Source organism: Sorex fumeus, unplaced genomic scaffold, assembly GCF_029834395.1.
Source record: "Sorex fumeus unplaced genomic scaffold, SorFum_2.1 ptg000086l, whole genome shotgun sequence".
Taxonomy (NCBI): Eukaryota; Metazoa; Chordata; class Mammalia; order Eulipotyphla; family Soricidae; genus Sorex; species Sorex fumeus.
The window spans coordinates 42,162,981-42,184,621 of record NW_026606143.1 but is presented as its reverse complement, the minus strand read 5'-3'; the positions used below and the strand labels follow the sequence as shown (position 1 = coordinate 42,184,621).

Sequence of the window (21,641 nt, the reverse complement as noted above, 5' to 3'; positions counted from 1 at the left end):
GGGGTGTAGCCTTAAATATAATAAACTGATGGTTTTAATATATATTACCTGTATAATTTCATTCAGTTTTCTTAGCTTATGCTAGCCCAATAAAATCTGAAAATGGAACAAAAGACTCTCCTTGGGGCGATATTTTAATTGTCATAAAAATGTCATATAGATTAAGGGGCCAGCTGAGCCCTTATAGTTTCTTTGGGACTAGAGAAATCATTTTAAAAAGCGCATATGCTATTTCTGAGATAAAATACTGGCCATGATTCCAGACATAATGTTCTTTTTATGTGAATTTTGCCAAATACAAAGTCATGAATTATATTAAGGCCCAGAAATCATCTTTCAGAAAGCTGACATGATATAGTAGAAATCTTCTCTTCCTCCTCCTCCTGTTCCACTTTTGATTATGGAGAATTTTGAACTAATACAATAGTGCACACAATTGTCTAATAAATTTCTTATACCCAAACAGCCACAGTAATCAATGCCTCCCATTACTGCTAGGCTGAGTCAAATGGCCTCTCTGGTCCTTTCTTTCTGGCATTTTCCCTGCGCTAGATCGAACAGGTCTTTCCACTCAGCAGTCATGACCTTCTTCCTGAGATTCCTCCTTCCTAGGTTTTCTGCCCTCCTCCAGGAAACATCTAGTACAGAGGATCAGTTCCTGGCTGTTGTCACCCCTTGTGGATTGGAATTTAATTGGATTTGGTTTTGTCCCTCATTTCCCTGATGGCCTCAGGCTGCTTCCACCTCGAGGATGATGACCTCAAGGTCTTCCAAGGGGGGAAAATCTGCACGCTCTTGCTCTTTCCAGACAAAAACAGTCTAACTCCTGCTTTGAAGGAACTGCGGGTTCCAATCCATCAACATTTTTCCTAGCCAGGGTCTAGTCAGCTAAAGTGATTGCTTGCCCCAGGAGCGTTCAGTCGTGACCCCAAGGTGATGGACAGGACAAAAGTGCCTAAGTGAAGGCCCTGGGCATCTGCAGCTGGGGCTTAAGATTTAAAGCCAAAGGGAAGAGGCAGCCAGAGTTTGGGCACTGGGAAAGTCTGGTGGGGACTGGAAGTCTCAACAGGGCGTCCCTGGTTCAGCCATGGTGGAAACAGAGCCATTTGGAGGTGCCACCACTGCAGACACAGTACCCGGAGAAGAGGAAGGAAGAGAAATCCTATGACTTGCCAGGCTCCCACCTTCTTGCTCCAGCCTGGTCTCCCAGGTGTTGAAAGGAACTCCAAGCCCAGGAGCAAGGGCACCTGGGAAAAGGAGTCTGAAAATGTCAGAGTAGAGCACGGAAGTTTGGGTCTGGGCTTGAGTAGGCAAAGAGCCGGACACAGCCGACCTTAGCTTTCCCTTGAATGCCAAGTGAGTGTGGTTTGAAATAGGAATTCATTGACTGTTATTTTATGAATTAGCTTCCCTTGAAGAACTGAGATGGTAATTGACCTTCAGTGAACATTCCCCGCAAATGTGCGGTATATAGTGCTCCCATTCAACTGTTACTCCCAACGGGTTTGACAATGCAATGCAATTTCACTAGTCTAAGTCTAAGTCTCCCCAATTTTCCTCAAGGAGAGGTTTTTATGGGGGCGGGGGGGGGGGGGCTGTAGTGGTTCCATTTCTAAAATGTCATCTACTCTTTTTTTTTTTTTTGCTTTTTGGGTCACACCTGACGATGCACAAGGGTTATCCCGGCTCTGCACTCAGGAATCAGGAATTACTCCTGGCGGTGCTCAGGGGACCATACGGGATGCTGGGAATCGAACCCGGGTTGGCTGTGTGCAAGGCAAACACCATACCCACTGTGCTATCACTCCAGCCCCATGTCATCTACTTTAGAAAAATATCAATTCTGGCTTTCTCTTGCCTGTGTTGGGCTGGAGTGATAGCACAGCAGTAGGGCGTTTGCCTTTTGCACAGCCGGCCTGGCCAAGCTGGTTTTGATTCCTCTGCCCCTCTCAGAGAGCCCGAAAAGTTACCGAGAGTATCTCGCCCGCACGGCAAAGCCTGGCAAGCTACCCGTGACGTATTCGATATGCCAAACACAGTAATAACAAGTCTCACGATGGAGATGTAACTGGGCCCGCTCAAGGAAATCAATAAACAATGGGAGGACCATGCTACCGTGCTTGCCTGTGTCCGAATTCTTCTCTACATTTACCTGCCCACTCTCTGTCTCACAGAAGGATCCATTTCCTCCCCATGATTTACCTGTGGTTTCAGCTGCATCTAATCTCCCTTCCTGGGGTTTTAGCTCATCCCTTATTTCTAATCGTTGTTATTGTCTGTTTTGAGGCTTCCTCCGTGGTGCTAGGGGCCACTAGGGATATAGCCATTGATGCTCAGGAGACCATTTAGTGCTGGGAATTGCACCCGGGTCCCTTGAGCTTATCCCTGCATTCCTGTTATCATCTTGTATGCCTTAGTTACTCATGTTGGCTGCTCTTTGCTGTGGTCAGATATGGCCACACTTACCAGTTTTCTCTGCAGGATGGCCCAGTGGCAAGAATATCTTGGCACAGTTTTTTTTTTTTTTTGCTTTTTGGGTCACACCTGGCGATGCACAGGGGTTACTCCTGGCTCTGCACTCAGGAGTTACTCCTGGCGGTGCTCAGGGGACCATATGGGATGCTGGGAATCGAACCCGGGTTGGCTGCATGCAAGGCCAACGCCCTACCCGCTGTGCTATTTCTCCAGCCCTTGGCACAGTTTTTGATGAGCTATTTCCAGTCTCTATTTCTCTCTCACGAATAAGAGACTTCCTCAAGAATGCATCATGTGGGGGCTGGAGCAATAGCACAGAGGGTAAGGACGTTTGCCTTGCCCGTGGCCGACCTGGGTTCAACTTCCTGCATCCCATATGGTTCCCTGAGCACCGCCAGGAATGATTCCTGAGTGCAGAGCCAGGAGTGACCTCTGAGCATCACCAGGTGTGCCCCAAAAAAACAAAAATTTTTAAAAAATTAAGAAAAAAGAATGCATCATGCGGGGTAGAGGTATACAGTTTTCAGGCAAATCTTGCTCAGTTCAGGCTCTTCTTTGGGCAACATTGGTCAAGAGCCCACCTGGGTGCTAAGCGCTTGGTGTTGGCAAAGGTCCTCTTTCTTGTGGTTATTTTTGGGGGAGCACACCTAGTGGTGCTGAGGGCTTACTCCTGGCTCTGCACTCAGGAATCACTCCTGGTGAGTCTTGGGGGACCATGTATGGTGCCTGGGTTGGCCGCGTGCAAGTTGCCCAAGCTACTGTCCTTTCTTGGCCACCCCGCAAACGCCTTTCTGACTTCCATCATGCTCACTGAAATGTATTAACCCTCCTTCAGCACCTGTCTGTTCTTCCCCTCATTTCCAGCCTTCTCAGAATCTTGGCCTCTGAGCCGGGAGCCTGTGATAAGTACTAGCTGAGAGCTTTTGATTTGACAGATGATAGTAGGAAGTCAGAGAGAGAGACTGAGTGAGGGAGGTGGGAGGGCAGAAGGGGGTGGACCGACGATGATTAAAGGGTGACTTAATGAGCGGGTTACAACCGGAGCCAGCCCTGGCTCACTGTTAGCAGAGCCTTGGAGTGACTCATGTAGAACATGCTCGGTTGGCCACACTGAAACCTGACAGGTGGAGGCATTTCTCCACTGATGCCCCTTTCTCCTCAGTGCAGGCTTGTTCTCATCACATGATCCTCCCATTTTGGGCTGCTCCCAGCGCAGGGGGCTCAGCAAGTGCTGGGTTCTGCCGAGGAACCCCCCCCCCCAAACAAACTCAATTGAGACAGTGTGATGTCGAGGTGACACAGTAGCAGCTTGCTTGGGAACAGAAGCCAACTGGGGTGGGACACAATGGGGTGGCCTTAAGGACACCCCCGCTGAAGAACTCTTGCCATGTCACTTTCTTGTCCCGAGAGCCACACTCAGAGGATCTGCTCAGGACCCTCAAGCTGTTCTTGGTTCGCTCACATGACGCTTTCTGGAGTTGCTCACGCAACTAATTTTGAGAACGCTTAATTACTTGGAGGGATTTCATCTGTGTAATTAAATTAATCTAAACCTGAATCTGTTTTTCACCCTGAGTAATTTTAAATAATTAAAATAGTTTCGTTCCTTCTTAAGACGAGTACTTGGAGTTCTGAAAACCCCTTTCTCACTAGAGAAATTCAAATTCAACTCCATGCTCTCCCTCAGTCTTCCATGGACTTGGATTTCTCTGAATTTCCACACTGGTGTTGTCTGAGCAGTCCTGGGTTTTTAGACCTGCCGGTTGATGTGTTTCTCAGTGTCCTTCACTAAGCTCCTTGATTTTAATCTCCTGGTTTTCATCTCTCTGCATCTTGGGCATGAAGCTCCATACACAGCTGGGCTAGCAAATGCTTGCAAAAGGAATTTCCTGTTGGGGCCTTCAGAGAACACATGAGTGGGTCTTAGTTTGGGTCCTAGTGAAATGCTGTGGCACATAGGTGACTTAGCTGGGCCTGTGTGTCCAATCTGGCTAGCCTCAGTGGCTGAGGGGTTAAGCTGTGGAGTTTGGGGGGACTGACATTGTGGCAGTCAAGGGAGGGAGCCTGGGAGAGAAGGTCAGGAGTGGCTGACCTGGGTTCAATCCCCGGCAACCCATATGGCCCACCTTGAGTTTAGAGCCAGGAGTAATCCCTGAGCACTCTGGGTGTGCTTCCCCCTTCTAAAAAAAGAGCAAGGGTGCGGAAGTCAGGCAGATAACTGATTTTATGGAAGTTATACCAAGACTTAGGAGGAATGGGACAGGATGAAGTAGCTAAGAAGTAGGGTAAGATCAGATAGCAGAAGCAGGAAAGGGGAAAGGGGAGGTCCTGCTGTAGCTGTGGCTATGGCCAGTTTGGGGCTTCGTTTATGACCCCTTCTGTGTTGTGTTGGGGCCTAGGAGTCCTGGTTCTGTGCTCAAGAGTAACTCCTGGCAGTGCTGGAGGGACCATATGTGGTGTTGGGGATTGAACCGGTGTGGGTCACGTGCACAGCAAGCACCTTAACCTTTGTACTATTTTCCAACCCCATTTATATTAATTTCAAAGTCATCTCCTATTATCTAGCTCTTACCCTTCATCACCTTGTAAAAACTGTTATTTATTGTGGGCAATTAAGATCTTGTCACTGATCTCTTACCATATAACAAAGTATCCCCAAACCTGGAGCTTTGAAATAACAATTTCTTTCTTGTTGCAATGTGGTGGACCAGGAATCAGGGAAGGGCTTTGGTGGATGATTCTTCTACCAAATTCCTGTGACCAAATCCCTGTAAGCCGTGATCATTCGTGTGGTGGACCGCCTGGCAGCTGGACTGGGCCAGAATATCTAAGAAAGCTTTGCACATAGTTCTGGACATTCAGTGTACTCTATTAGTCAGTTGATCTCTCTCTTTCTCTCTCTCCATGTAGCTAATTTGGTCTTCCTTGCTTCATGATGTGCCAAGGTGTGGGCTTCTTTCCACTCAAGAGGGTGAGACTTTGGACCTGTGGCTGGTTTCTAGCTAGAAGGAGGAAGGAGGTGGATGCTGTCATCAAAAGTCCCAGAATGTTTCTTCAACCACAAACTATTGGCCACTGAGAATTATAGACCAGCCCAAACCCATGCAGAGGAGAAGCCAACTCATTCCTTGTGATTGCAAATCGCACTACCTGTTGTTGGATGTTACTCAGCTAATGAGTCCAGCGGCCGGAGTGGTCTTGACTCGGGAAAGTCATTGGGTTGTCTCAAACTAGATGTGGCTTGACAGAGCCACCAGCCATGCTCTAGTTAATTCAGAATCCAAATTACAGTGTGAGAGAGAGTGATTGATGGACAAAAGACAGACAAACAGAAATACAAATTGTTATAATGAGAGTGAAAGAGTCTGGGATAGAGACAGAGACATAAGAGATACAGAGAGCAGTGTAGAACAAAGTGGAAATGGAGTGGCTTTTTGAGAAAGATTAGGGAGCAGAAGAAAGCATAAGCAGACTGTTGGCATGGATCACAGACAAACAGGGAGGCAGGAAGGTGTGTGTGGACAGAGATAGTAGCAGAAAGGTCGCGAGAACACTGGTCCCAGTGCTGACTGGAGCCTTTCAATCTCAGGGTTCCAGCCAGTTCCCCAGGCAGTGTGAGACTCCCCTTTACCCAGATAACCAAGTTGGGTCTTCCTTTTCCCCAAAAGTGATGCAAAAAGTAGTTTTGGGTGCCAGATCAGTCACCTGCTCGTTCTCTGTCCTTGGGTAAGTGACCTCTGCACTTTGGTTTTCTCATCTGCAAAGGAGAATAATAAAAATCATGCCTACGGCATAGAGTTGTGTTGCATATTAAAATATTGATATTACAAGGGTTAATATGTGTATAAGTCTTTGGAAAAATGCCTGGCATGTATTAATCACTGCATAAGTAATTGCAAAATAAAAAAAATAATCAGATAATATTTAGGAATCTTGGGCTGAGAGAAGAAGTGAGGCTTTGGCTTTGGAAAGTAAGATATTCGGGATGGGGGAAATACATCATTTGATTCTCTAGTCAAGGTAAATCATCCCTACCAGACTTATTGCATGCCACTGAACTAAAAACATATATCCTGAAAAAACCTGGAGCCAACTTGTCTCTGAGTGTAGACAGAACTGTGGCGAGTGTAAATCATGTAAGCCAAGGCAGCTTGATCCTTATCAAGAATTTAGAGCTTCTTTAAGCTTGCTGTGCTCTTTTTCCATCCTTCTCCCCCTCTAAAGATAACCCAATTTATAGAACTGCCTCAATATGGGCTGCCTGGCGTGACATCCCGAGCGGAGGAGAATGCCAGAGAGACGCTGTTGTAACCTGCTGATTTATGGTCGGTTCTCTGCACTGTCACTTTCAGATCTAACATCAAACGAATGGATTAAGAACGCAATCACAGTGGGCAAACAAATATACTGCTGCGAATGACTTTGCAAAGAAAAAAAAAAAAACAACGTTCTTGATTCTTGCCATGTAGAAAATGAGCTAATAGTGGCCCTTGGTGCAATCATTCAAATACTTTCGAACCCCTGCACCATATGTCTCCTGCGCTTTCTTTTATCACATATGATGATTGTGTATTTAATACACAGCAATTCCAAAGGGGAACCAGATGGCTGCGTGTTTCCCAGTTCAGAATTCTGCAGCAGAAAAGAAAGAATCTGGGGCTATATTTGGTTCTGATGAAACTGACAGGCCATTGGAGATGATAATCAGTCTTATTTAAGGAGGGTTCACGTTTACGATCCAGCATGCAAGTGTTCAATCACGTCTTGAATGTGGCTTAAATGGGCATATCCTCTAACAACTGATTTAATGCATTCCTTTACATCTGTTCAATTTGAATATGTTGAGACAAGCGATCTTTTAAATGAGGTTTTCCTTTTGAAAATACACGTTGCAGGGGAAAAAAGCAAGGGATTTCTTGGAAGGATAGTTCAAACCTTGGCTAAATAATTTTCAACTCTTCTTGATTTCGGCTGCTACGGAATTATTGGCTCAATAAAAGTAAGGAGTAAAATAAAGAGTAGGTTGAACTGGTGAGAAGGGGGAGGGAGGTAACTGTTTCATTTTCTTAACCCTACTCAACAGTTCTTGCATGCCCCCAATGAAAACATTTTGCCTTGATACTAATGAGACTATCATAATTTCCATGAGCTGATAAGAAAACAAAAATAAACAAAATCCTGGCACTATTGAAACTTCTAGAAGAAAGCAGGAGAAAAGCTTCTTTTGTTTTGCTTTTTTGGTTTGTTTTGGGACCATTGCTGGCAATACTCAGGGATTACTCTTGGCTCTGTGCTCAGGAATTCCTCTTGTTGGTGCTCAGGGGATCATATGGGATGTGAGGGATTGAACCCGAGTCAGCCAATTTTAAGGCAAGTGACCTTCCCGTTGTACCTATCACTTTGGCCCCCAGGAAAAGCTTTTTGACATTAGTCTTGGCAATGATTTCTTGGACATATACAAGAACAACAAAAAGGAGAAGAAACAACAAAGCGAGAACACATCAAATTATAGTAAAGGAGACCATCAATGATTTCCTTTCCAAAGGTAACCTATGGAAAGGGAGAAAAACAATCAAAACTAAATTTTATATGTATAACAAGGGAGTGATATCCAAAATATACAAGATAAACTGACAATAGCAAAATAAAAATAAAACTATCCAAACTCCTTATAACTCAGTTGAGAAATAGACAGAGGACTGGACTGGACATTTCTCCAAAGGCAACAGATAAATGGCCAATATGAAAGTGTTTTCCATAGCTAATCATGAGGGAAATATAAATCAAATCCACAGTAGACTAAGCCTCACACCTTTTAGGGTAGCTGTTCTCAAACAATAGCAATAACCGAAAGCAGAGTTTGTACCCCTTTGGCATTGATGTGGAGAAATTGAAATCTTGTGCTATCCCATACCAGTTCTTATTGGTCGGAATGTAAATGATGCATCTGCTATGAAAAGACAATATGGACATTCCTCACGAAATTAAAAATCTAACTGCCATAGGGCCCAGTAATCCCTCTTCTGGGTATCTATCCAGAGGAAACGAATCACTATTTCAAAGTGATATCTACATTCCCCTGTCTATTGAAGCATTATTCACAATATGCTGCAGAAATAGAAAACATATTTATAATATGTTTAGAATATAGAAACATAACAATGCTCAAGAGATGGTAACCTAAATGTTCATAAGTAGAGGAATGGATATCCAATGTAGAATTGATGTACTATGAAATATTATTTCGCCTTAAGAAGATAGAAATCTTATTGCATCTGATAACAGAGAAAAATCCAGAGGGCATGAAATGAATTAGGTTAGTCACTGGAGGACAAATGCTTGTGATTCCAGTTTTGTAAGGTATCTAAAATCATCAACTGATAGAAGTAGATAGTAGAAGTAGAGACTGAAATGATGGTGGTCAGGGACTTGTGGAAGATGTTCAATATATTTAAAGTTTCAGTCATGTAAGAGGAATAATTTCCAAAGATAAGCCAACCCCTCCTCAAAAGCCAAGAGAATTTGGTGCCACTGACTAGGCAAAGTGTGTGCGTGCATGTGCGCGCGCACGCACACAGACACAGATTTTGTGCCACACTCAGCAGTAGTCAGGACTTACTCCTGGCTCTGCATTCAGGAGTCACTCCTGGAAGTGCTCAAGGGACCATTTGGAATGCAGAATTATCACTTTTTTATATCACTTTGGCTCCAGATTACACATTTACTTTATAGTCTAATTTGCTCTGCTTCTGTCATGATGATGGACATTTCTCTTTTTTTTTTTGTTAAAAACTTTTTTTTGGAATTTTATTTTCATAATGTGGTTGTCATTAAGGTCACATGTTTACAACAGTGTGAATGTTTCTGGTCTCATATAGTTATGACCCCTCACCGCCACTGAAGACCCTCGAAGCCTTGGCCACTGTTTTTAGATCACCTCTAATCTGCTTCATCAGTCGCCCCACCATCTCCCCACCTGCTTGCTTATCTTGGTTTTGCAACTCAGGGCTGGGAGTTTGAAGTTGATGGGAATTTCCAAATGAAAAAGTAAGACTGAAAAAAATCAATGGCCGCCATGGTGGACTAGGTTCTGAGCACTCTGTAGCTAGATTATTTCTGTGTGCCTGTCCCACCCGACCCCCTCTACTCACGGCACTATTTGTGTTGAAATGGGATTGGTGATTGGCACAAATTGGCACTGCTCTTGGGCCTCTTGGAATAAAATGCAGATGGGGAAAGAAGGCGCATGAGATAGCAAAAAAAATCTCTGGCAGTGAAGGGGAAAGGCAAGGTTTGAATGACAGAAAGGAATGATGGCATTTTCACACATGCTCTAGACAGAGATCCTCTTCTCACCATCCTTAACTGTCAGTATTTGCTAGAATTCTGTAGGGTCCCTTTGGTGTCATGTTCTGTCCTATCTCTTTGGAGAGCTCAACTAGGCTCACATTTCTTGGATCTGATTGTCATGGTATGTTCTCTATGGTGCTTCAAGTTCAGCTACCCAACCCTTCCAGAAAGCTCCATCTCCAGAGGCATACTCAGCTCAAAATTACCAAGACTCTACTCAACCTTGCACACCCTTGCTCCCTGCCTGTTCTCCCTTGAATCCCTCCCCCTCTTTTTCGCTCAAGGTCCTGTTGCTTATTCTTGTCTGTGGTTGCTGGACATCGGATCACAGAGCTTCCTTAGTCTGACATCTTCCTGGAAAGTCTGATGACATTTCAGATGAAATTCCAGCATCATGGGAACCGGTTGAGCCCATCACAGCTGACTTCCTCCTACTTCTGCCAGAGTTCACACACTCCCATCGAATGCCAAAGGCCTCTGTGAAAGCAAGCTCCTTCCTTCATCCTGGTGGTTGCACGTGGTCTCCTTCCCGTGAGCTTCCTCCATGGCTTGGCAGCCTGCTATGAGGCTCCTGCTTTGCTCATTAGTCTGAGGAGGAAGCAATAGGGTGATCAGGGTAATAAAGTGGCCACCCTGCCATAGTGTAGACAGTCCGATGGACAAATAAAGGGCTTTTATAGCGGAGGAAACTAGGGCAGAGCGGAGGCCACTTCCTGCAGGGCTGCAGCCACCCACCGCATCCATTCTTGCCCTTGCACTGCTCTAAAGGCACCATTTGGTGAGAGCATTTGCGCAGAGGCTGGACAAGACTTTCCCTGCGCTTGCTTTATTGAATCCACACAAACATCCTCAGCATTAATGCTTGCTTTATTCTCATGTCTCTGTGTCTGTATTTATTTTTGAGAAGATAAACCCCAATCTATAAAATGTAGCATTTAAAAGTGTACCATTCAGTAATTCATATATTTTTCATATATCCACAAAGGTTGTCAAACCACCACCAGGATCTAATTCCAGTAATTCCATCATCTTCCAAAAGAAACTCTGTACCCATTAGCAATCATTTCCCATTGCCTGCCTCCTCCCATCCCTGGCAACTACTAATCTAGTTTCTGTGTCTATGATTCTAGACATTTCTAAAAATGAAATCACACACTCTGCGCTCTTTGTGTCTGGTTTCTTTCACTGAGCAGATGTTTCCAAGGTTCCTCTATGTTGTAGCACATGTCAGAACTTAATTCCTTTTTATGATGTTCCATTGTTTGGATACACTATGTTTTATTTACAAATTCAGCACTTGATGGGCATTCGGATCATCTTCAGCTTTTCAGTCTTGTGAATAGAGCTCTTAAGAACTGTAAGAAAAACTGAGGCTAAGAGAGATTCATTGAAACATACTGCTTTTGGGACCAGACCAAGCTAAGTTCACAATGTAGCTTCATCTTTTACTGTGAACCTTAGCTAAATTGTTCATCTTTATCTATAAAGGTGATCTCTCTATTTAGCTTCTATAGTTGACGTTAAGATAACAATATTCTCAGAAACTTGAGGATTATTAATGATTTGCATGCCTGAGCATTTTGCACAAATTAGCCCTTCCAGGAAGAGAAATGGTGGAAACCTTTATACCTGGACCTACCCAAGGTGCTCAATAACTACTCCAGAGAGCATCAAGGAGCACTAGAGCAGGGTTTGCATTCAGATTTGTTCTTATCAACTATGCATCTTGAGCAAGCTGCCAGTGCCTGCAGAGTAGCAGTGGTTATAAGAGATGAGCTCAGGCTGGGTCTCTTGCACATGGCCAGGACTCGGCAGCTATCGCCTCTCTTCCCCTTCCTGCCAGCTTACAACCAAGGCCCCACACTGAGCATTCATGTTGGCATTTGCGTTACCCATCACATCCCACTTGGAATACCTGGAGCATCCATCCTCCCTGTTAGCAGGGAAAGAAAAGTGCAAGATTAAAAACAATTTGGTGTGATTGTAACCCAAACATGAAAGCTTGTAACTATCTCATGGTGATTCAATAAAATTTTAAAAAACAGAAAAGAAAATATGCACCTTGAGCAAGTAGGATATATCCCAGGATGTAAGACTGATCCAAAACATGAAAATCAGTGTATGATAAAATTTATCAGTAGAATAAAGAACAAAAGACCACTTAAAAAAACAATTTGGGAGCAATTTAGAAAGAAGAATTCTTTTGAAATGCTAAATGACGTGAAACTTTTTTGTTAGTGCCAACTAAAAGCTACATCATAAACGTCAAAGGCAACTTGATATTGGGCTTTTGTCAAAAGGCCATGGGTTATCTGGGATTCTCAAGGTTCCTACTGAAAGAGAAACAGGCAGAGTGGCTGAGTCTTAACAGAGGTCACTCTAAAGGGCCCATTCATTTTGTCAGGAATGAAATGCAGGCCGGGGTCAGGGCAGGGTGCAGGCAACAGTCTTTGCCAGATCTCATCGCGTGCTACTCAGGGATAATTCATTGACTGAGAAGTCTACCTTTGGTCCAGGGCTTTGGCACACTGGAATGTGCTAGCTGTTTGCTTTGAACTCTTCCTCAGGCGTCCCGATCAGTGTAGCTCTCGGTCCACGCGGCCACCTTGAAAAGCTGACCAGTGTCCTTACCCAGGTCAGACCTGGGTTGGCTGGCCCAGCTGAAGCTGATGGCCTGCCTCTGTCCAGACTTCTCCATGATGTCTGTGCTTCAAAAGTGATGACTATTGCACAAAAGTGGCCTTTGAATGAGTGTTTTGGCAGTCTTGGGGTAAATCCCCCCCAGGGAGTGGAATAGAGGAATTCTATAGCTATTTGGAAATATCCTCAGGGCCCATCCATGAACAAGTCACTAAAGATATGGACTCTAGACTCAAGGAATACTACTCCATGCACAAAAAAAAAAAAAAGATGCAGTATTGCCTTTTGCAACAATGTGAAATGGACCTAGAGGGCATTTCACTTAGGGACATGAGTCAGAAAGGAAAAGACAAACACTGTGTGATTTCTTTCATATGTGTACAATAAGCGAACAAACCACAAATCAAGCAAACTCTCAGAAACAGTGATGTAGTGGTTACCAAAAGGGAATGGGGAGGGAGAGGAATGCCTCGGGTGAAATGGATGTACAGTGAAGGACAGGAACTAGACTTTTGCTGGTGACCATAATGTAGTCTATATCAACGTCAAATGATAACGCTATGCCTGCAACCTATGTAAGGCTACAAGCCAATGTTACTTCAACAAAAAAAGGAAGAAGAAGACAAATAGGCTTTATAGTGTTTTAATATTGCTACCTTTTTATTTTTATTTAATTTTTTTTTTTTTGCTTTTTGGGTCACATCGGCGATGCTCAGGGGTTAGTCCTGGCTCTGCACTCAGGAATCACTCCTGGCAGTGCTCGGGGGACCATATGGGATACTGGAGCCCAAACCCGGGTTGGTCATGTGCAAGGCAAATGCCCTGCCTGCTGTGCTATCGCTCTGGCCCCCATATTGATACCTTAAAAGATCAGTTGAGTTTTTAAATCTCAGAAGATGAGTGTCACAAGTTTAGAATCAGAGATGGCCCCATGTGAAGTAGGGGGAGTGTGAGAAGCAGATTACTTAGCAACAACATCAGGGAATTGGTGCCGGCACGTGTTACCAGCTTTGCTAAAACCCATACTTATCCATCTATTTCTCCATCCCTGACAAGTGGTTTATAAGGACATATTTATTTGTTTAAAATCTCAATTGGTTTGCATTTATCTTTACATACTTTACATACTTTACGACATTTTAGCAAATTCCTTCATACAGAAAGTAGAATGGTGGTTTGCAGGGACTGGGGGAGGAGGGAATGGGCTGCTTAATGGGGAGAGAGCTTCAGTGTTTCAAATTGAAGGGGGCTCTTGAAATGCATAGTGGTGAGGGTCGCATGACAATGGGATCGCAATAATTGCCACTGAATGGTATTCCTAAAAGTGTTTACAATGATTAGTTTTCTGCATTTTATCACCTTTTCAAGTAGTTGAAAATTTATGCTGCCAGTCCTAAACCTGTTAAAGATATTAAATTCAAAAGCAATTTTGAAATGAAGTACACCACTGTGATGACAACTGTTACAGTTCCTGACACCTTAGACAGATATATATGGGACAGGTGAGATAGTGTAGTGGGTAAGGCTTCAATCCTGCTTCAATCCCTGGTATGGTTGGTATACCATATGCCCAAGTCCCACCAGGAGTAATCCCTTAGGATAGAGTCAGGAGTAAGCCCTGAGTACCATCAGGTGTGCCCCCCATCAAAGAAACAACATAATATATAAAGTAAAAGTAAAGGCCCTCCCGTTGATCATCGATTTGCTCGAGCGGGCCTAGTAACGTCTCCATTGGAGACTTTGTTGTCACTGTGTTTGGCATATCGAATACGTCATGGGGAGCTTGCCGGGCTCTCCAAGAGGGGCAGAGGAATCGAACTCGGGTTGGCCATGTTGGCTGCATGCAAGGCAAACGCCCTACCGCTGTGCTATCGATATGTGTGTATATATGTATGTATATATATATATATATATATATGTCATTTAGCTTTTTCAAGATTACCTTAGAGTAGGTTCAAGTTTGCAGCAAAATTGAGAAGAAGGTACAGAGATTTCCCATACACCCCTACCTCCCATCTCCATCACTGGGCACATTTGTGACAGTTGATGAACATATTGACACACATCATTATCACCAAAACCCCCCTACCTTAAGGGTTTATGCTTGTTATATACATTATTTTATGGGTTTGTGCAGTTGCAGAATCATACAAATTTTTTGGCTATCCTAAAAATCCTTTCTGTTCCATCTATTCATCCGCTTCTCACCAACCCCTGCAACCATACAGCATGCAGGACTTTTTCAGATAGGCTTCCTTCACTTCCCACAGTGCATTTCAGGTTCCTCCAAGGGATTTCATGGCTTGAAAGCTCAGTTCTTCTTAGGACTTAGTAAATGTTCCATTGTCTGAATATATTTATCTGCTCAGTAGATACTCCTTCTTAGTATTTCCCCAAAGAGGTCAAAAACTTGAAATTCAACTGCTGAATTCTGTGGTTGTATAAGAAGCCACCAAAATATCTTCCAAGGTGGCTGCTTGATTTTGCATTACCACCAGCAAGGAACGAGAGTGCCTGTTGCTTCGCTTTCTTGCCATGATTTGGTGTCATCATCGTTCTGGATTTTGACCATCCTTATGGGTTTACCTAGTTTAAATTTGCATTTATCTGATGATATATGATGCAGAACATCTTTCCATAGGATTATTTGTCGTTTGGTTATCTTTCTTTGGTAAAATGTCTGCAAATGTCTTTTTGTACATTAAAAAATGGATTGTTTGTTTTCTTATTGTTGAGTTCTAATAAACAGTTGTGTATCCCAGACAAAGCTTGTTCATCAGAGGTAAGTCTCTGTTTGCAGACACTTTCTCCAAGTTTGTATCTTGTCCTCAAATTTTCTTGACATTTTCTTGAGTAGAGCAGATTAAAAAAACTTTTTAAAACAAAGTCCAGCTTATCAAATCATTTCTTTATGGATTATGCCTTTGATTTTGTATTTTAAAAGTCATTACTATACTCAAGATCATCTAGATTTTCTCCTACATTTTCTTCTCAGAGTTTTATAGCTTTGTGTCCTGCATTCAAGTCTGTGGTCTACTTGGAGTTAATTTCTGTGAAGGGTTGTAAGCTGTGTCTAGACTCATATCCAGATCCAAGTTTTCTATGTGGAAGTTTAGTTGCTCCAGCAGCATTTGTTTAAGACTAACTACCTTTGCTCTTTTGTCAGAGATTGGTTTCATTTTTTTCTGTGGGCACATTTCTGGGTTTTCTCATCTGTTCCATCTTCTTGTCTATTTTCTCACTGAGACCACTCTGCCTTGATGGCTGTTGTTGTAGTAAGCCTTATAATCGGGTAGCATTGGTCTTCCAACTTCCTTCTTCACTTTTAACACTGTGCAGTTCATTCTTGTGTGCAGCCAGCCTGGCCGAGTTGGGTTCGATTCCTCCGCCACTCTCGGAGAGCCTGGCAAGCTACCGAGAGTATTCAATATGCCAAACACAGTAACAAGAAGTCTCACAATGGAGACGTTACTGGGCCCGCTCGAGCAAATTGATGAACAACGGGAGGACAGTTCATTCTGGGAATTTTGCCTCCTCACATAAATTTTAGAATCAGTTTGTCGATATACACAAAATAACTTTCTGGGTAAAACTATGATGTGAATGCTATTCCTGATGGTACAGCTAGCCATCTTCAAATTCTTGATATTTCCACAAACTGTTTAGAGAAGATCTTAGGCAAGTGGTTCTGAAAGTATAACTCCTGACCACAGCACCAACTCCACCTAGGAATTTGCTAGAAATATAAGTTCTTGAGGCTCATCTCAGACTTTTTTGTTGGAAATTTAATTTATTTTCAAATTGTAAAAATTTCCATCTTTTATCTTTTAAACCATTTTTACTGAGGTACAAGATTTACAGTGCCATTGATCATATTTTTTATGTCTACATCATTTTAAACACCGCACCCACCACCACAACTATGATTTTTTTCAGTCACACCCGGAAATGCACAGGGGTTATTCCTGGCTCATACACTCAGGAATTACTCCTGGCAGTGCTTAGGGGACCATATGGGAGGCTGGAAATCAAACCTGGGTTGGCCACGTGCAGGGCAAATGCCCTACCCCCTCTGTGCTATTGCTCCAGCCCCCAAGTTTTTGAGCCAGAAACATGTGTATTTGAACAACTCTCCAAGTTTAAAAATATTAATTAAAACTTTAATTATGTTAAAACTTTATTATGTAATATAATTCCCATGCCTTAACAATGAGTAATTTAAGAAAAAAAAAGTCTGGACTTGATTAAAAAGATACAGGAAATCAAAAGAGGTGTATAATTGATAAAAAAGGTACTTGTAATGTAGATTACTCAGTTTTCATTCATGGCTCAAAACTGGGACACTCATGGAAGTATTTTGTCCCTAATTAATATTAAGTATTTGACAAATGATAATATGCTAATTTTATATAAATTAATATCAAGTATTTGTCAAAAGGAGGCAAGTGTTATCCATCACAATCTATACCCACTTTCCAATGGTGTCTGCAAATAGTAACAAACTCTGAACCAGAAGTTATAGAAATTAGTCACAAGAGTGCAAAAAGTCCCTGGAGAGAAGTAGTCCACCTAACAATTACAAATATAAGGAGACACTTTACAAAGTTTCATTACTATGAAGATGATTTCCCCTTTGTTCAAACTTTGAACAAATGAAGAATTTTTTCTTTACTGCAGGAAACAAACTGTAAGTAGCAGTGCATTTTTAGGCATAAATAAGTATTTATGTCTGGTTCCAGTTTGGTCAGGTTAATACATAAATAATTTAGAAACACAGAAGTTCACATTAGTGGAAAAATGCAAGTTTTGCACGTAACCATTCTTCGGTTAGGTCTTCAGTGTTTCTTATTTCAAATACCTTGGTTAGCTCAGCTGTTTGGAATATTCTTATTCTTACTCCCAGCATACATCATCTGTTGTTCAGGCTTACATCCTACAGGACTAGAGAAAATAAAGCACAGAGGATATGAAACTCTTCCATCATCATGTTGATATTTATAACTATACACAATGAAGCGAGGTTGTCATTCAGGTAGTTCATCTTTAAATTCATCTGGTGAAATGCCCTCAAGCTCTTCATCCAGTACCACCAGGCTTTTATCCTTATCAATCTTCATTATAATGGCAGCATTGTTCATTTCTCTGCAAAAACGAAACTTTCTCAGCTTTTCCACTAAATTTTCAGCAACATCACAGACCACCAAAGACTCACGTGCGGGGTCCCAACGCATTTCTGCCAAAAGCCACTGGGTTCTGAGATTTGTTTCTGAGTCTCTTGGATCACGGCCATTAAGCAGCTTGATCAGGAGCCAGAGAGGCCGTTAGTGGGCGACAACTTGGGTTTCATTGGGGTGGGGAAGAAAGGGCCGCCTCCACCCCCATCCCATGAGGCTCCGTGTGTCTCATCACTGCGGGCCCAAATCACTACAGGCCCAAACCTGACTGTCCAGTGGCCTCTGGAGGATGGTGGCCACTGGGTCGCCGGGAAGAACAGGCCACGGCACGAAACCTATTCCCACCTGGGGTGGCCCAGCGCCGGTAACCTATTGCAGGGACCAGATGCATTTCTGCCAAAAGCCGCTGGGTTTTGAGAGTTGTTTCAGAGTCTCTGGGATCATGGCCATTAAATGGCTTGATCAGGAGCCAGAGAAGCTGTTTGTAGGTGGCCACTCGGGATCTCGTTGGGATGGGGAGGAAGGGCCAGCTCCATCCCCATCCTGTGAGGCCCCACATGTCTTGTCACTGTGGGCCCAAACCTGACTGTCCAATGGCCTCTGGTGGATGGCGGTCACCAAGCCACCAAGGGGGAGCAGGAGGAGAGACCGCACCCTTTCCCCCCTGGGGTGGCCCGGCGACAGTAACCTACTGCGGGGTCTGGATGCATTTCTGCCAAAAGTCGCTAGGTTTTGAGATTTGTTTCTGAGTCTCTGGGATCATGGCCATTAAGCAGCTTGATCAGGAGCCAGAGAGGCCGTTCATGGGTGGTGACTCGGGGTCTCATTGGGTGGGGAGGAAAGGGCCGGCTCCACCCCCATCCGTGAGGCCCTGCATGTCTCGTCACTGCGGCCCAAACCTGACTGACTGTCCAGTGGCCTCTGGAGGATGGCGGCCACTGGGCCACCAGGGGGAACAGGCCAAGGCACGAAACCTATTCCTACCTGGGGTGGCCCAGCACTGGTAATCTACTGCAGGAACTGGACGCATTTCTGCCAAAAGCCGTTGAGTTTTGAGATTTGTTTCTGAGTCTCTGGGATCATGGCCATTAAGCAGTTCGATCAGGAACCAGAGAGGCCATGCCTCCACTTATATAGCTGAGCCCGAGGTGGCTTGTGGGTGTGTCTCCCACATACCTAACTTTTGACCGTTTACTTTCTTGGTAAACTTCGCCCCAAGTTTTTGGGGGATGGCCAAAGGCACAGCAGCAATTTTGGGGTATCTGGAAGTCTGAAGGCACCATCAGACTGCTGATGCACTCGCCTCACAGGTACAGATTGACCTACTGGCGGCACCATACCCCCCCAAATCTTAATTTTTTAAATCATTGTGGTTTACAAAGTTTTCACTGTTAAGTTTTAGATAAGCATTCCAACACCCATCCCTTCAGCAGTGTCAACTTACTTCCCTCCACCAATGTCCCCAGTTTCCCTCCCTCCCGCCCACATACCCCAGAGTATCTCAAGTGTTTTATTTAATGCATGTTGAGAAAGAGTATAAAACCTAAGGAAGTTCCCTCCCCCCCCCCCCCCGCCATTCCCAAGAATGACCAATTGGTAGGAAGAAAAGACCCTAAACAGCTAAGGAAGAAAACCGGTCTTTGAAATCAGAATAGAGCAGGATAAAATGGCATTGTAATATATAAAAAACCTCACAAAAAGTCTGATGGCAGAGTTATTCAGGACTTTGAATCCATAGTCTAATGGAGGTCTACTTAAAACTTAGGTGTTTTTATTGAGGAAGGTAGCACGCCTTGTGTCTACGGACAATTCATTGTGCTAGTTGGTTAATTAAGAGAGTGTAGCAACCAGTAAGTAAGTTTTGAGGGCTTTAAAATTTTTATTTTTATTATAGTTGAGGTAACATGGTTACAATAGTGTTAACTTTTATGGCATCAATATACAAAGTTGCTGCACCTCCATTACCACCAAAGTTTCCAAGTTTCCACTGTCCTTATGCCATTTCTTGTCTGCCTCCCCCCCCCCCCCATTATACACTGCTTGGTCATTTCAATTTAGTTTTTATTTCAAGGCTGAGGGTTCACCATCATTCCGTGATATCTGTTCCCTTGTTTTGTTTCTCTGCATACCACAGATGAATGAAAGCATCTAGTATTTGTCTTTTTGCGGGTTGGTTTTAGGGATTATTGCTTGAACATGGATGCAATGCATGCTACTTTCTAGAAGAGCCTTGGGAATGGTTTAGCTTTTCAGTGGTTTAACTCTCCTTCACATAATTTCTCCCTTGGTTCCAGGAGACGCTCCACATCCCTATAATAAATTCCCCTTCTGCCTAAACTAGCTCAGGTTGATTTTTGCCACATGCAACCGAAGACTATTAGCTGATACACTCTGGCATAATAATTCATTCTCTTTCTCTGTTATTTCCACATTTGGGAGATTTAAAAATCATCCTCGTAAATATTTTTGCTAATTTGAATTAATTTTCATTTCCCCGGACCTTAGCTAGTTTGAAATGCCTGCTTGGCCCCCTTCCATTGTTTGAAAAGTGGAGCAAAGCAAAAAAGAACCAGGAGGCTCCAGCTGATGTGCACTCTTAAGCTCTGTGTATAAATTAGGCATTTGAAACACTTGGAGCCTTCCTAGGGAAGCATTTCCCGACGGGGAAGAAAAATGAACAAATTTTAGAAGTAAACTTGAAATATTGCTCATCGCTGTGAAAAAACTGCAACTTGGTAACCAAAAAAATGAAAACAAATGAGTTATCTTTAGTAACAGGCTACATAATAGTCCAGAGTGGAGACATGGAGCCACAGAGCCTGTGTCTATGCCCCACCCCATGAGTGGAGGGCACACTTTGTAAATGTACCATCAGGGTCTTAGCCTGACCCTACTGGCTCCTAACTCCACGTGAGATACTCCACACATGTTTGCTGAGAAAGATTGAGTGGGGAAACAGGAGGATAGTGGTTAATCTGAAGATAAGAGTCAGGGGGAAATTGTCTGGTTTCAAGGGAATTGCCTCCTTCCTCTGTGATGTTGGGCACACAAATTTGTCCTCATCTCAGCTCCTATTACTATAAACTGGGGGTGAGAGCAGAACTTCTTATGAGTGTTGAATATTACATGAGTCAATACATACCGAGTATGAGCTCAATGCCCACAAAAGCATCGCATTAATGTGCAAATGCCTGCAACGAATGTTTGTTTTCCAATCATTGTGTGAGATCATACATTTGCACGGTCACACCTCCTTTCTTTTTCAATTGTATGAAGATGGCAGAAGGAAGAATATTAGGGACATTTCATTTGACCTTAATAATAGGGGATTTGGGAAATATATCCCTGTCTAAGATACATTAATGAGTCTTTGTTCCTAAGCAAGTGCAAACTTAGGGAAGAAAATCAGTAAAACCTGACTCACAACACAAACTTTAAAAGTTAAAAAAAAAACCCTCAATTTAAAAAACTCACAGGGTGGCCACACCAGAGGAAAATCTTGCTGAAGAGATCACATCCTTCGAGGTCTGAGCGGGTGTCTTGGGCTTCAGAGGGTCGCCTGGGTTCCACTAGTCTTGGAGCTGCAGCGAGGACTTGGTGTTGGGGTCTCAGAAATTAGCTCCTTTCTCTAAGCTTCACTCCCACCATGCCTGCAGCTCATCCAGGGGTACATCCTGCTCTGATTACATATAACCCTCTGAGTACACTGCTAGGAAAGGTGGTATTTTTCTCCTTCCCATGCAATAATCCATCTTGAACAACTCTCCATCTTTTGGCTGGCAATGTTTACATATTTGTGGCTCATGGGAAGCTGTTTGCAACCTCAGCACAAATGGACTCCATCTTTGTTATAGTTGCCCTTTCCTCCAGATGCCGTTTCTCCATAGTCTCTCTGAGGACTGGTTTGCATGATCACTCCTTCTTGCAGAAAGAACACAGCAATGTGAAGACAGGAGGCTGGGGCTGACCAGAGAAGATATGACGATGCCGGTCACTGTCTTA

The 21,641-nt window shown here is 43.5% G+C and overlaps 1 pseudogene; it reads right to left on the bottom strand.

The window, feature by feature from the left end:
- Positions 1-16,775: 16,775 nt before the first annotated feature.
- Positions 16,776-17,671, bottom strand: LOC130039361 (glia maturation factor beta-like; annotated as a pseudogene).
- Positions 17,672-21,641: the final 3,970 nt, after the last annotated feature.